Raw genomic sequence first — 18,090 nt, forward strand, 5'->3', positions numbered from 1 at the left:
TGTCCTTCACAGTTATACAAAAGATCACACATAATAATTTCAACTGAGTTCTCTGCAAAACAATGTACTCTGTACTTGAAATTATTTTGGTGGCCTCTATTATGTTGTTCTTACACCTAAATAAAGGCATAAATTTTAATTCTATTTCTTTATCCTATGTTCTATGATTAATGAAAAATAATAAATTGAATATGGTTAATAATAATTGAAGCTTTCATTGCCACTATATCCATTTTTATTCATAATATGGGCATTTCGGCCACAGTGATTACCATGTTGGGTACTCATTAGGTGCTCAATTATTTTCATTCATACTGATAGATGGTAAAACATCAGGTTTTACTATCTAGTTTTGGTTTTATTTAGTGCTGTGTGTGCATAAGTTACTATTTAGAATCATCAGTACATGGGCTGGGGGGATGGCTCAGTGGAACAAGCGCTTCCCTGGCTAAGCGCAAAGGCCTGAGTTCAATCCCCATTATGTCAAAAAAAAAAAAAAAAAAAAGTATCATCAGTACATATAAGTAAATTGACAGTCTGTTTTTCATTATTACACTTTTGCTAAATTACCTTCTAAATTCAAACTCTTTTAGTTCCAATTATAATTGATGACTTGAAAGGCATTATTAGCCACAGGATATAGCATTCATATGTGTCTCCAACTATACAGATAACTGTTAAATAACAAACCTAGGCATAAATCAATCATTTATCATTTATTCAAAAGTTATAGAGGACAATCTCTTGACCCAGAGTGTTAAATATTTAACCAATGTAGTGGGTAAAAGGTATCTATATTGTATCAATAAAATTACTGAGTGAAGATATATAAATGAGGAATGTTTGATAAGAAGCAGCTTAAAAGCATTATACTTAGAAATAATTTAATTATAGCAATAGTTAGAAGAAATGAGATATAAATAAGATGTTTTGACTAATAAGATACTTGAATAAGTGTCATATGAGAAGCATTGCTTGCTTCCACTGTTCACCTAAATCATTCTTTATTTTCAGACTTTGCAGCCCAGGCTGGCCTCATCTCATAGAATTCCTTCTGCCTCAGCTTCCTGAGTATTGAGTTTACTAATTTGAACCACCCTATTCAGCTTGCCATTTTTAAATTATTATAAATATAAATTAATCCTTTATTGCTAAATACATAATATCTAAATATGTTGTTTTCTTACACTATAGAAAATTCCATTTTAGTCTTATATATATGAGCGATGGTAAGGCAAAATATGTAAAAAGTCCACTCAAAAATCCAGTCTCAATAAGATGGCATATAATTATCTTTCTGTACCATCATTCACTCATGATACTAAAATACCATCTCCACAAAATGAAGAAATAAAGCAAGACATAGAAAAAAGCATTTGGACATGTAGGAGGAAAACAAAAAACTGGTTAGGGACCCATATTGGGAGGAGTCATGTTCAGATTGGGGGTTTTGTAACTCATCCCCTTAGCAAAGGGTCCAGTAGTCCTCGACTGCCAGTCAAGTCAGCCTAAGTAGGCTTCATCCTTCAACTGGCCAAGCAAGGTTCCTGATAAACCCACTGATAGAAAGAAGAAAAGTCCATCAAAGTCTCAGCTGACAAAAAAACAACCCACAGAATTCTCCCAAGACACTGGATGGTCAAGCATGTGCAAAGAGCATCCTACCGTAGTAAAAAACACAATACCTGGTCAGGTAGTCCTCTTCTGTATGGATCAAAGAGTTCTTTTAATGAGTTAAGGAAACAAGAACAGTTCAGTAGTTTCTACAGGGAAGATCAAACCTTGACAAGATATATACCTAGCACACAGGCACTCTACTTTTGTTTTTGCTAGGAAGAGACATTCAGCAGCCAGTCTGTACTGCTAGTTATTTCAATCAGTAATATTTTTCCTCCTCCTGTGCAATAAACAAAAGAAAACTAAAACAAAAACAAATAAACCTTTTAAATGAGAAGTAGCTGACAATGATGAGACCCAGACATGTTTAATTTATTCACAATAATCCAAGATATGTACTCTTTTTGTATCACAGACAAAAAGTCTCTTTCCCATTTTAAAAGTAGTAAATATTGGACCTTGGGGATCTTTCTTCTAGGTAGCAAACAGTACATGTGGGAAACAGAGAGCCACTCCAGTAAATAAAAAATGGAACCCAACTGGATAGGTGCAATTTTTCCACAAATAATGAAAATGAAATCATTGGTTTCAAATCTTCTCAGAAATTTGACTATATGAAGAACTTAAAAAAATCAGGATAACCATAATTTATAAATGTTAATCAAGTCAAGATTCTCTAATAACTTACATTGAATTTTTTTAAAAAATCAGGATATAATTTGGAAATAATTTAATAACGGAAAATATGAAAAAAGAAATAAAAATACTTATTTGGGCTCAATAAGTAAGTGGATATGACAATAAAATTGATGGATTTGAAAATAATCAATAGGATTTATCAACATAAACAACAAAAGGGTATGTTTTAAATACCACAAATATAACCACTGTGATGTATGAGACACTTAAAAGTCCACATTTATCTGATAGGAATGTAGAGTTGAAGAAAATAAACCTGAAAGAATATTTAAAGTAAAACAGTGTAGAATTTCTTATGTTGTATGTGACAAGACATGCACCTACAGATTCAAGATGAAGAAAGAACATCAGAATAAGTGAAATATAAAAGAAACCCAGAAAGAAACATCCTAAATTAAACTTTTCAAGGTTAACATGTACAAAACTATCTTGAAAACAGTTGGGAGAAATGCACCTCACCTGTGGTCGAACACCAACTTCAGTGATGGCATATTTTTTATCTGAATCAATGGAAGCCAGAATGAAATAGTATAATATTTTTTCAAGTATTGAAAATAAATCTGTCATAAATATTTCCATGCCTGGTGAGGCAGCAGAGAAGACATAATTATTTCTGAAATAGAAAGCTATAAAGATAATATATTACCCTATATCAATAATGACATGGGAAAAAAGACTTCCTTAAGACGGGATACAAAAAGTGATACAAGAAGGAATATGAAAACATCAAGAGACAGAAAAATAATCACAGAGAAATTCAGAAATGCCATGTGAAGCCTGTAAGAGGAGGGTCTAGGCAGAGACCCAGATCCATGAACCGTACAGGCTTACCTGACCTCATAGCTGTGATGAAATCTGTCGAAAAGCAGGTTAGACCACATGAAACCAGGAAAGAAGGCTGATGTGGAAGTGGAAGGAAGAAAAGCAAAGGAAAGAAGGAAGAAAGAAAAAAGAAAGGAAGGGACAGATCAGGGCAAGGAGAGAAGTGTGGTGACAGGAAGGTCAAAGTATAAAGCAATACCTGTGTAAGTAAAATGCTACGCAGCGCACTTTATCAAGATTTAAGGAAAGGCCAGCGGCCCTAACTGGATACTGAATAGATATCTATTGAATGCATGTCCCCATAATTTGTGTGAGAAATTACTATGGATGTCAAATACATGACAAAGGTACTCGGAATGTGGATTTTTGTGTGGCTTTGGCATCATTTTATCTACCCGGTATGTTTTCTAATGAACCAACCATTCTGTACCTTCCTAGATCATAGCTGAACTTGAGGTCTCTTTAATAAAGCAGGCCTTATAAAATTCTATGGCATAATCTTGTGAATATTTTAAAATTTAGCTTTCTTTGTCTCCAGTCAAAACTGGCATTGGGACTTGAAGGTGGTTTATTGAATTTTCGCGAGTAGAAAGATCAACAAAAGCCTAGGTAAAAATCAATAAGACGGAAAACGCACCAGCCTGGTCTTGTCTGCAAGTTGTATGAGACAGGATTATTTCTTTCAATTGTAACCTAATCTTCATCATGTCCTGAAATTCCCACTAATTCAGTACGTTGTATTGTGAAATCTTTAAAATACTTTAAAAATTGGATTGAGAAACTTAATATGCCTTGGGGAAAAACTTAGAATAATAGAGACATAGCCTCAAATTTTGTCAAAGGCAGATTTGAAGACACGCAATTCTTGAACTGTCATTAAGTTCCACTTGAACTCTCCAATGAGCAAAGAAAAATACAAATTGAGTGAAATTATAAAATAAAATATAATTTTTAAGATGATTGATACAGAAATTGTCACATTTCAACAATGTATATTTCTACAAACAAAACTTTCCACATGAAAAAATATGCTTTTAGAATTAGTTCTAAGAACTTAATTATGTGATAAATGATGTACAGTGCTTATCTTAATGAAATAAAGAAATATAAATAATGTGCTTAGAAATTATATATATATATATATATATATATATATATATATGAGATAGCCTCACATATCTGTTTTTTTCCCCTTTTTCTATAAATAGCTGTGCAGCCATTACAAAAGAGATTTTCCTGACCCAATTTTCACTGGGCTGCTTTCTCTACAAATAGCAAAGGTCTGGTTATTATTAGTGGTGCCCAATAGATCCAGAGGTAAAAGGATTATTGAATATGGCATACATAGTGTTACAGAAAGGCACTAGAGAAAATACAGCTACCAGGTTATTATAGAAACATGTTTTCTGCTTAAAGGTAAATTGCAAGGAAAAACATTCTTCTTCATTTTAATTAGACAATCCTGTGCAAAATACTTCAAATGGTTAGAGAATTGAGTGCAAGTTAGCAACTGATAGATTTTGAAATAACCTTTTAAAATACTTTGTTGGTCTCTGGAATTTTCAGCAGCTGTTTTGCAATTACAGAAATGCTGTAGAACATATCATTCAGAGACAGATGAATTACTGGAAATTTTAGTGAAGCAGAATCAAAGGCTGACAAGGGGCTTTAACTTAGAAGATAAAGAAGGTACAATAGGGCTGTGAAAAGTTTTATTTGAGATCATTTCCTTATCTCCCAAAGACTGAATAAAACTTTGGAAATATCAGCAATCCAAAGCAATCCAATTTCCTCTGACCTGAGCTTGTATAAGGTAACTGCTATAGTTCAATTTTTTTATTTTCTGGGGAAAAGATAAAACAAAAAAGAGGGGGAAAATGTTGATTTGTTTCCACAGGCAAACCAAATTCTATGCAGGAATTGAACTGTATTATTTATATAAGTGTATTTTTAACTAGAAAAGCACATATACCATGTACTTTTTAATATCTGTAAGTAGAATGTAAATATTACTTCATACAAATAGAATTCATATTAGTTAAACAGTACATGCTATTTGTGGAAATATAAGCTGACTGAAATAAAAATATATAGTATACAACCGTTTATCTATTCAGTCATAACATGAGATCTAGTGGCTGTTTTAAGAGAAAATTTGGAAAACAGCTGAGGCACTGCTCAGATTGTTTTTCTATTCTAATATATTTTCCACACAGAACTGAAGGGTGTCATCTCCTTCTAACCTGGAGCCAAATACCTATTTCTTGGAATATATCACTTGCACTTTAGTGTTTGCAGTTCTTTCAGTCTATGGACTCATGTTCTCTCTAAATTACATGTGTTATATTCCCTCTACATTGAATAAAAAGAAAAAGCAAGTTACCATCTTGACTTCTGATATCCTTTTAATTAATGATTTTGCTGCTTTTCTTTCTTGCTAACAAATAGCAACCTGACAGCAAATTGTTCTTTCTCTGCCCTCCTCTTCAAAGCCCATCAATGCATTAGTTGCTCACTTTGAACTTCTGCTACCGAGTTCACTACAAGCCCATTTGTGCTTAATCATGTAACCATTCTTTTCTTACTGGAATTAGGTAGTGCCTGTTGTCGGTATACATTACCTCCCTACAGGTCTGTTCTACTGGCTTTCTTGACATTATCAACTATATCTCCTTATTCCTGTGGAAATTTGACAATCACATTAGTTTTTGTTTCATACAACATGTTTCCATGAAATATATACTGTTGATTTCTCTCTTTATTCCATTTTTCTTCTCTGTATACTCAGCCTTTGTAGGGTAGCCCTTTCTGTGATACTAATTTCCATAGCCTAGTAACCACAGCCCTGCACTGGGCCTCATCTCCACTTCTCATAAACTCAACAGTTGTATGCCCTGCATTTGTGTTCTTATGTACTATGTGACACATCAGGTCACAGTAGGAAAACACTGAATGTAGTGTACTTTTTCAAAAATAAAATTTCAATATTCCTTATTTTGGTGCCGCAAACAGTAATTCACAATGTTTGGGACATAATTATTTTCATCAGCCTTACATCAAGTTTTGCCACATTATTGCTCTCTTCTGACATTCATGGCCTCCTACCTTATTCTTTGTAATTTCATGTGTATTAACTTAAGCATTATTAAATTCATTTGGAGTTGCCATATTTCTCACATGCACTTAATCACAGTTGCATCAGCAACTCATTAAGCCCATAACTGCTTACCCTTTACATTTTGATTAACCCTAGAAACATTTGTGAAAAGAAATGCTGTATGAATAGTATTGATAAATACAACTAAATTTTGATGATTTTTGATAATTTGATAAAGAATAAATTTAAAGGTACAGAACTTAGCATACTGATATAATTTATTTATAAATAAAAGAATTACCTTCAAATAGTTGTTCAGATTATCAGCTACAGGTCTGTAAAATTGATCAAACCACAGTTAATAAGTGACAGAACCCTATTTTAATGAATCTGAACTTGTATAATTTACATAATGGGACTATTCTAGACTTAATAATTTTGTGACAAGCTTTCTATATTATTTTAAAATTTTATAGTTATAGTTAGTAAGCTACACTGACTGTGATTTTTTGAATTTTTTATTCTAAACAAATATTACTTAGGAGTGATAAATATTGTTTCTGTCAATATCATTCATAATTATTTGCATTATAACTAAAAATCAGAAATCTTTGTAAATATTACTCAAGAGCTATCATGTAGTATTGTTCTTCTGAAAACAATTGTTACCACTCTATTCTTATTTGATATTTGTATAAACATTATAAAATATTAAACACAATTATTTACTACAATTGATTTGATTTTTGTATATTCAGGCATTAGAGTTAATAGTTAACTTGTTTTATTTTTTGAGGGTAAATTTTTTCTATATTATTCTTTCTAGCTAAGCAGAAATGCAAAACTTACTAGTTAACTTACTAGTTAATAATGAGGTGTTTTAAGTAGATATTGATCAATTCATTAATTATATCTGCTTTAGTCAATGAATGTATCATAACTATTATATGTATAATTTAATAAATATATAATGAAAGAAGAAATGATGAATGTATTATGATACATATATTTGAAAAACTACAGACATTAAACATATTGTGATGTCAGTGTTCAAACCCGGAGATTTCATTTCAACTTATTTCTCTAGAAATATTATTATAGATAGCTATGCTGTAGAGAAATTAATAGACTGTCAGGAAAGGATTCTGCCCCCAAGAATGTTAGAAACAGGTGAGTCCCAAAAGATTATGCTTGAAGAGTGTCTGAGGACAGTCATTGCAGGAGCCAGACCTGCCATTGTCTCTAGAAATACACAGTAGCATGAGATCATACTGTATTGAGCACCGCCTGGTCCACCGGGTCCAGACAGGCATCAGATGCATCAGCAGGTGACCAGAACTTGTGATCCTATCCCTTTACAGAAATGTCTGCTTAAAGCCAGTTGAGAGGATAAAGAAACATCTTAGTCAGTTCTGTACATAACAATACACAGAAATAGGGCCAAATGTTCTTTCAAGAAGAGCCTTCCAGGTTTTCCTCCACAAGTTCTCTATTGGGTCAACATTAGCCAAGCAACCATTCTGGTAATCCTATCAGTTGATTGAAATTTGACCCATATTGGACCCACATTGCAATTTTGTTGTTTAAAATTATCATGACAATGAGCCTCAGTGGCAACTGACTCAGGATCCCTCTGGCAATCCAGGAGCTACCTTTATTGTCAGTAAGTCTCCTTTGGTTTGTAATTTTATTCCAGGATATTCTGAAATTAAAAACTTGTCATGACTGACATCTAACAAAATGGGAGTTATTTTCTCTATTAGAAGATAACCATGTTGGACAGTGTGTTAAATATTTTTAGATGGTAGATTTTGCATTCGTAGTTACTTTTTTATTTTACTTTTACTTTCTTTTTTTATTTCTTTTTTAAGAAAGTGTATCTCATTTACCTTATTTGTTAAATGAAAAATTTGAGTTAAGAGTACTTTTAAGACTCCATTATGTGGACTATTCTACATCTTTACTTCTCTGGCTTCACAAAGATATGTATATGTAAGTTCAATATCACAGCAAAGATGCTATTATAAATCTCAGTCTCATAGTTCTTTCTTAAATTCCATTGAATCTATTTTGTTCTTAACTGGATTTAGATGCAGGCACTCTTTGAGAATGTTCCAGGCCCAGAAATTTGCTTCTCATTATTTTCAAAGTAAAATTAAAATTAAATTAAAGTATTTTCCTTTCTTTTGCCCACTTTGACAACATAAACATAAATTACAATAAAAAAAAATACCCAAAACCTCTTTCTTGGCTCTGCTATTGCACCAGAGACTGAGGACCACAATCTTCCCTGATGGCAAATGGTGTGAATGTGCTTCCAAACTAATTATAAATTGATTCAGATATTATTATTTAAGTCCATGCATGATAATGTAGGGACAAAATTATTACAGATTTAGAGCTGGAAAACATATAAAAATATGAAGCTGAGTATAGTGGCTATAATCCAAACTATTCGTATGCTCATACACGAAGATCACAAAATCAAGGCCTGTGAGGCAACGCAGAGAGATCCTATTTGAAAATAAAAATAAAAAATCTGCCTGTGTAGCTCAGTACTTCTTTCATTTAATTTGCTCTCCTGCTAATCAAACAAATGAAAAAGGACTGCACAAAAGTAGCAGGATATGATGGTCTATGCCTTTAATCACAAGACTTGAGAGGCTGAGGCAAGAGAGGGCCACTGCTATTTCAGACCAGTGTGGGCTACAGAGTGTGCTCATGGCCAGTGGAAGCTACACAGTGAGACTGTGCCTCAACAAAACAAAACAAAACCCAAAAATACAAAACAAAATAATAAAATGAAAAATATACAAAAATCACAACTGGCATTCAAAATAGATCAGATTGTAACTCAATGCTTATACCAATAATGTGTATACTGACTACACAAGCCTTAGGATAGCTCAACCTTCTTTACATCAGAAATATTGAGCAATTGATTCATTATACAAAGTAGGACATAAGAAAGTGATCTCAGATTCCTCTGTCTAGAACATCCTGTAGACCTAGAAACAATATGATTGTGGAATGCGTTTATGAAAGTAAACTGAGAGGTAACAATGCCATTTCCATGAATTGAACTTAGTGGTAATCAGAGGCAACTGTAACTAAAAATGAAGCTATATACTTACAGTTCTATAAACCATAAACTAGAAAGTACTTTTATTTCTACATATGAAGATAATGCATTTTACTTTAATTTCAGGTTTTGAAGTTATTTTATAGTGTGTGTCTCCATAGCAACAACTGCTAAATAACATTTAAAATCACACATCATGCATGGCATTTATTGAAAACATCCTGGAAATCTGAAGTTGGTTCTGGAAGGATATGTTCCACAGGGATTAACAACTATTGCATTCCAAATATTTTACCCCCAAAGGGCAGTAGTCCTAAAGATGCCAACATATCGATACACATGCATCTATATGTGGACACATGCGCATTTTATAATAAAAAACATATTAAATGTTTATACAAAACTACATATAGTGGAAAAATTTATTCCATCAAACTTTGTTACTGTAATGTGTAATAAAAAGTTCCATGTAGATGAATTGCACTTATAAATGTGTACGCAAAATAAAAATAAGCTACAAGAAGGACCAGTGATGAAGATGCACATAATGTAGAAAATACAAATTAATAATTTGAATCTGAGGGGAAAGAGGAAGAACAAACCATTTTTGCAAAGGTTGACATTTCTCGATATGTAAATATAAAATTAGTTGTATAAATTTTAGCTTATGGATTTCGAATTCACTGGAAGAGTGCATTTTATCCCTCACAATTCTAAGTTAAAACATTTAAATGACTTCATAGTTCAAGCTATTTATGGTACATATAGGTAATTGCAAAGTAAAGTTGAAAATACCTTTGTTTTCTTGATATATATATATATAGTATCAATATATCTTAATATTTTATAACCAGTTTTTGTGCTTGTTTCATTCTTTAATTTTCTGTAGTTCATGGGATGAAGTAATACAGCATAGCAGAGGAGACCTATGTTAAACTGTTACTTCCCAAGGTAAAATTTCAGGAGCTAGACTACACCATTCTTCAAAAGGCCACTGCATTTATTTAATAATTATATAACAGAGTTTGTACTCCATCAAAGGAAAAAAAAATCTATCACCACTAATGTCCCTGGAGAAGCACAGTCTGTGGATCCATTTAGCGCTCTAGCTGCCTAGAGAAACAGGAGAAAACACTGGCTAGAACATAACAGTGAAACATATATAAAAAATGTAAGTTTCTTTCAGAGATAATGGACAGTTTTACTCTGGGTATCAAGACATAAGCAGCATTCCTTCACTAGACACTCTTATCATGCCCATCCTATCAGAGCCAGCTGTCTACATCCTGAATCTTCTAATAAACATAAGCCAAAGAAATTCTCGTGTTTTTAAATTGCAGATGTCAGCACTATGTCTCAGTGACAGGAAAGTAAGACATTATGTCTGTCCAATAATATTATATGGCAGTTTCCTTTTTTTTGTTGATTTCTACTTAAATTATGCATTCTTATAGGTAAGAAAGTGTATTTTTAAAGGTTTGTTTCTTTTGGAAAATATCAAAGCACTTCCATATAGTAATTGCCTAGTATTTTGAAAGAATGATGGAATGACTGCATTGAAAGCAATCTTAAGGGGGAAAAAAAACATACACGCACAAAAGCATAACCAGTGAGGATCTCCTGGCAGGTAAATAACAGTTGTCACTGTTGTCTGTCTATAGGCAAAGATCTCATTTAGGGAACAGAGATGCTGAGGCATTGAGGTTTCCAAGTAAAATATTTCTCACTTAGAAGTAGTTGCTTAAAAAGCAGTATTGGTGGAGCTAAAGTTTTTATAATATTACTTTAAAAAAATATTCACTGAACACCAACATACACCACTCTTTCTTTTAGATCTTGATATTTATTATTACAAGTATAAGTATATATTCAAAAATTTTGACTACTTTTTAAAATGTATTTAGTATAGTGTCTACAGGTTCTCAGTATACAGATAGGACTCATAGTGATCCTCCTGTTTTTCAGCCTCCCTACCCTGCCCAGTCTCAATCTCCATCTCAGTGTGCCCCAGAGGTGGGACCAGTATTGCAGGCCAGGGATTGAACCCCCAGCCCCTGCACCTGCCTAGCCAGGTGTTGTAATCCACTGAGCTATATGGCCAGCCCAATGACTACTGTTTTAACAGAAAAGATATATCTTTAAAATTTAAAGAAACCTCACATGGAATCACAATAGAGAGGCACAGAAACATATCATCAAAATTCACATGTATTCTGAAAATAATATATAGTCAAAATGTAGAAATAAATGAAATTTGGCCATAATAAAATAATCACATTTATTAATATATAAGTTAATTATGAGTTTTCTTTAAATTATAAGTAAACTTATCTCAGTTAATTTTTACTAATAAATTTTAATTATTTAATATCTGATTTTAAATGATAGTGCACTGATGGAAATATTCTGCCCAAAAACTCTGTGGTAAAATAAAAATTAAATATTCATTCTAGAATTTTAAAATAATACTATGATAGATAGATATTCTCTTAATTATTTTTTGTTCTCTATACAAAGAATACATTCTCTACATTTTTTTTTTCAGAACCGGGGATTGAACTCAGGCCCTTGCGCTTGCCAGGGAAGCGCTTATTCCACTGAGACATCTCCTCGGACCCCAAAGAATACATTCTCATAGATAAGGGATTATCTTAACTATACTGTGTCCATTTGGATATAAAATTAATATATTCAAAGAATTAAAGCAGAGAACGTTTTAATGTATTTCAAGATGACTTTAGAACTGCATAGTTGTCAATGTTGACTAAAGGTACTGTTATAGTAAATACTGTATCATTTTCTTAGATTTGTATTTTCCATTTAGCAGCAGATCGGAATTGCTTTGTCAGTATAACTGTTGTGTATTACTAAAATTATGTAAATTCACACAAAAGGACATGATTTATAATTTACCTAATAGAATTTGAGTGTCACTTATATATGGCTATACTAAGGGATTGAAAACCTTACCCCTTGAGTTTGAAAATATCAGAAATAACCATTGTGTCTTCTCAGCTATAGAAGTTTAAAATTAACAAAGCAAAATTCTGAACCCAAAAATGATTTAAATAGACACATGTCTGTTCAGTGCTAATGTCGGAGGAGGCTCCATTTAACTTGTGTCTCCAGAGCCTCCAGTCTGGCTATGCGTGCTTCCTCACTGTCTCTCTTAGTAAGAGTGCCCTAAGGAAAAAAATCTTAGGAGCTTTTCACTGTGACTCTACTCTTCTCAGAATCTTTGTGTAGAGACTCTTTTCTCAGAAGAAAAATCCAGTAAACCTCGGAGAGCAAGCAAATTGAAAATCAGCAAGTATTCTCATCTTATTTCTTCTCTTCATGTTTATGAGGAAAATATGGTTAGGTATGTGTGAAAACAGAAAACATACTCAAAATTGCACTATTTGCTAAAGCTTACAGCTGGATATAACATAATAGCCATTATACATAAAATAAAATAATAAAAATAAGGGAACCACATATGTAACCACATTGAAGGATACTTCAAACATTTGGTAAATAAAAGTACTTACACACCAATATTAGGCACATTTTGTGTCTATATACTATATCCAAAAGATGCAAAGCAAAACCTAGCTGATTAAAAACCTAAATACAAAGTTCAATGTTAAGTTTCATAAATATTTCTTAGTTATTAAAATACTTTTTAAAAAATAGTGAGGTACCAAAAATGTATTGACAAACCCATTATGAGTTTTATTGCTTCATGGCTACAACTTATTACATTTTCCTTTTTGGGGTGGGATTTAGTACAGGGTCTATAGGATCTCACTACATAGATTGGACTCACAGTGATTCTCCTGTTTTCAGCTTCCCAACTGCTGGGATTATAGGTGTGCACCACTATGCCCACTCTCAATCGCTGTCTCAGTGAACCCCAGGGGCAATGCCAGCAATGAATGCCAGGGATCAAACCCTGGCAACTGCGCTCTGCCTAAACAGACATTTTAGTCTGCTGAGCTTTCTGGCCAGCCCTACATTATCCAATATTGGCTGTCTCAGTTAATAATGAAAAATTCAACCTAGCTTTGTTAAATAATACAGGATTCCTATATACCATGCAATCCATATTCTGGAGGCTAGGACTGTCTCATGCTTGGTTTACTGTATGACTCCTACCTTCCTTCGTCTATTTATATTCTTTTGGTTTTGGTTCCCTCTCCTCTAGGAGATAATAATGTCACTGGCAAGTGGGTCTAATTCTGCCTTTTTTCTGAGTGCGTTCTCAGAATCGATTATTTTATAAAGAGTATTATAAAGTAATTCACAAATTACTTGGTGAATTCCTTTATACTCACAAGAAAAATGTAAAGGAAACAATTTATAATCAATAAATTTTTAATCATTTTTATTTTTTTTTCAAATCCAGGATCCACACTGTGGGAATACATCCAACATAAAATTCATCTAGCAGCAACAGACAACCTGGAAATTACTTTAAAATACCTTATTTGGAAGAGCATACAGTGAAATTTTCTACTCAAGGCTGTTTCGTTGTACATAGGTATATGTAATAAATGTTTGCCATAAAAATTTTATAATTTCTTGAGGAACAGAAACAACAAAACCCATTCATTCAAGAGATAATTTTTCCTTGGTCAGCCAAGTCGCTTCATGCTGTAATCTTGCATCAAGGAAATTCATGAGACCATTTATCAAATAAATTTAAGACGTCTTTAAGAAGCATTCTCTCAAGCTGAATCTAATACACAACAGACACAGAAGCAGTAAGGCTATTGTCAGTATAATGATGAGAACTCTAAGTCATTAAGTGCATAGATGAATAAATGGAAAGTTTGATTATAAAAGGTTATATCTATATCTATCTATCTATCTATCTATCTCTCTATATATATATAATTTCAAAGTACTTCTTCATAAAATATTTTTAAATTGAAATAGAAAGTAACTTTGCAATACAGAACCCTGAAATATATGAAGTAGCACCAAACAGAGTGCTGTAAGAATATCGCATGTCTCCTGTACTATACCAGAAAAATATGTATAATCTGGGTATACTCATGTAAGAACCTTTTACAAATAAATTTCAAAAAATTATGAAGAAAAAAGGACAAGAAAAAAAGTTTATTGAAAGTAAGCATTAAAATTTAATTATTTGATCAGTTTTGCATTACATATATCTGTTAATCTGAACAATAGATTTAACAATGAAAATATGTAACATAATAACCATTATTAAATTTTTATTCTTGTTTTGAAACTCTGCATCATCTGCACCATCACTTGTTGCTCTGCTTTCATCTTTGTTCCTGCTGTTTTTACTCTTTAAAAGTAAAATAAAATAAAGTGGAATAATTTTTTCAGGTTTATATCTCATAACCTCAACAACTAATTGAAGATAACATTATGCAATAAAAGAAATCACTGTCAAATTCCTATTACTTTGTTAATTAAAATTTTGTATCATTTCTATTTCTTTACCATTTTTTGGTCTTTAAAAAATAAAAATGAAAGAGAGAAAAAAAAAACTTTTCTCTGAGACATTGTCAAATAAGTTCCCTGCAGTGTTAAAATGTGTCTTGGCCTTTCACAAAAGCTGATTTTGTAGTGTTACTATTTCACAGTGTTCATGAATTTCACACTCATGAACTTGTAAATTTTATTTTGTGAAAAATTCAGTATAAAACATAGCTCTTAAAACTTAAAAACATTTTTTTTTGAACCAATGATTGAACTCGAGACCTTTTGCTTTCAGGTAGGTGCTTATGCCATTGAACTATATGCTCAGCCATTAAATTAATTACTGATTTAGATAAAAGTGTTTGCAATTGTTTTGGGCAGTATATTTATGATGCTTCTTAATAAGCCTTACAAAATAGGGAAAAAACATGTGGCTGCTTGAATATAAAAGAGAAATAAAGACTATAAATGAAGGTAATGAATACTATTTCTACTTGGTGTCTCAGTGCATGTCTAGAATCCTAGCACACTTGGAAGTTGACAAAGGAGGATCAAATTTTAAACCAGGCTTTACAGCTCAGTCTTTTAGCAGGCACTTGTCTCAAAATTAAAAAAAAAAAAAGGCTGGGGATATATCTTAGTAAGACAGCTCTGGAATCAGTATATACAGCAAAAATCATTTAGCCTTTGGCTAAGATCAAGAATAATATATATAACTAATATTTAAAATTATTTCTAATTTGGACAGAAAATATACATGCAGTAAAGGGCCAAACATGTTTACTGGAAGAAACATAGCCTCTTTAACAAATGGTGCTGGAAAAACTAGCTCTTTATGTGATGAAAACTAAATCGACTCAGGTCTATCATCATGCAGTAAACTAAAGTCAAAATGGATGAAAGATCTAAACATTAAAACAGAAACACTAAATCTCCTGGAAGAGAAAGAAGGAGGAACTCTTGAAGACACAGGGAGAGGCAAACATTTCATGAACAAAAATCAAACTGCACTGGAAATACTTGACAGAATTAACAACTGGGACCTTCTCTTACTGAGAAGCTTCTGAATGTAGAAAGAAATCATCAACAGAGTGAAAAGAAAACCCACAAATTTGGAAAAAGTCTTAACTAGTAAGCACTCAGACAAAGGTCTTCTATCTAGAATTCATAAAGAACTAAAAAACATTACAGCCCCAAAATTCAAAGACCCAATCCAGAAATGAGCATCTGAGATGAACACACACTTCTCTGAGGAAGACATACAAGAGGCAAACAAATATATGAAAAAATGCTCCACATCACTAGCCATTTGAGAAATGCAAATTAAAACAACACTGAGATGTAATCCTATCCCAGAAAGAATGGCTATCATAAAGAAATCAACCAACAGCAATTATTGAAGAGGCTGCGGGGGAAAAGGAACCCTTCTCCACTGCTGGTTGGAATGAAGACTAGTGTAACCATTATGGAAATCAGTGTGGAGACTCCTTAAAAAAATAAGGCTGGAAATCCTATTCAAACCAGCCATCCCCCTACTGGGAATTTTCCCAGAGGAACTGAAAATGTCTTATCATAGTGATATATGTGCACCTATGTTTATAGCAGCACGATTTGTGGTGGACAAATCTTGGAAACAACCAAAATGCCTCTCACCTGAGGAATGGATGAAAAAGATGGGATATTTTGATGCAATGGAGTATTACTCATCTATAAAGAAAAATAAACTCAAAGTCTTCATAGGTAAGTGGATGAAACTTGAGGATGTACACATAAAGAAACAAACCCGACCCACGTATGTAAATATTGTATTTTCTTCCTAGTGTAGGAACTCAAAAGAAGAAATAAAAAGTGAAAGGTATAACACCATTAAATAGAAACAGAATTTAAGGATTAAACAACTAAGAGAAAGAAAAGTTAGGAAATATGGTAGGAGCAAAACCATACATTTATATAAACAAGCTAGTTAAGGAAATGGTCCTGAAAATTTCCATCAAGTTTTGGAAAATAGCAATTAATGGGTACAATTCTCACCATGACTAACTCTATATGCTGATATCTGTGAACTAAGCTACTACATGGCATACAGCAATGTGTAATACAAAAACCATACTTAAAATACCTGTCATTTTGGACTTCTAAATGTGTACTACTTCTAATGTCATATCAATTTTTCTGTACTCTCTTTAAAGTAAATGTATGTAAAAAATAAAGCTAAAAGCAAGCGAGGGAAAAAAATAACCCAAAATGTCCTAGGATTGTCCTGCTTCAATATTTGTATATGGTTTGATTTCTAAATATCTGTGTGAAAAAATGTATAACTGTTTTTTTACATTTGATTGGGATTTAAATTTTAGAATAGCCATGGTTGTTGGAAAATAGCAGCTCCATTTTATGTCTAAGATATGTGATATTCAGACAGACAGTGATGTCAAGTTTAACTACCTATTTTATAGGATAGCAGTATCATTAATCTTCACTTCTGGATATTTAACAGCTAAGCTTTGAAGACGGAAAATTAGACAGATAGATGGGCCAAAAAGCCAATATTTTGGCCCTAGCCTTTAAAGGTCAGTGAAGACTCAGGACATAATAGAACCTCTGCTGTGACATCCTCTAATTCAGTGGTAACACAGCTTTTCTGATCAAGATTATGGGGCCACAGAGGAAAGTGATTGCTGATGTAGTGTGCCTAAAGAGAGTCACATGGAGAGAAACATTCTCTCAGGCTTTCGCAGAGAGCAAATTGGCCAAGACTCATCCAAGCAATAGCCAAGACGCATACCGATGGCTGACACTGACAAAAGATCCAGAAGGTGCTGTGCATGATTCCAGGGAAAATCTTGAGAGGATTTGACTGGCCTTATCAGATAGCAAAAGTTACATTGTTAGTTATATAGGTTTTGCTTTAACTTGGTCTTAACCATTCAGCACAAAAATATAAGCATGAGGTATAAAAGTAAAGCTATACTAATATGCTGAGCTGTAAAAGGCTGAAGTGAACAACTTTTGATAATTGCCAATTGTGCTAGTAACTTACTACTATTATGGACTATTGGAATATATTGTGTTATTTCACTCAATTCAAGTACCTACAATCTTTGGACTGCCATCAAGTATGAAAATGTGCTTTAAAGACTTCTACAAATACAGCTTCTCTAACAGCAATGGAACCCTCATCTTTGCTAAGACAAAACAAAATAGGGGGTATAAACAATGGACCATTTTGTATTGAAAAATATATTTATATATGTACAAAATAGGATAGATATACAACTACTTTCCCATATTCATGTATTAATTATTGTAACTGTCCTACTAACTTGTTTTGAAACTG

This window comes from Octodon degus, unplaced genomic scaffold, assembly GCF_000260255.1.
Source record: "Octodon degus isolate 3935 unplaced genomic scaffold, OctDeg1.0 scaffold00175, whole genome shotgun sequence".
Lineage (NCBI taxonomy): Eukaryota > Metazoa > Chordata > Mammalia > Rodentia > Octodontidae > Octodon > Octodon degus.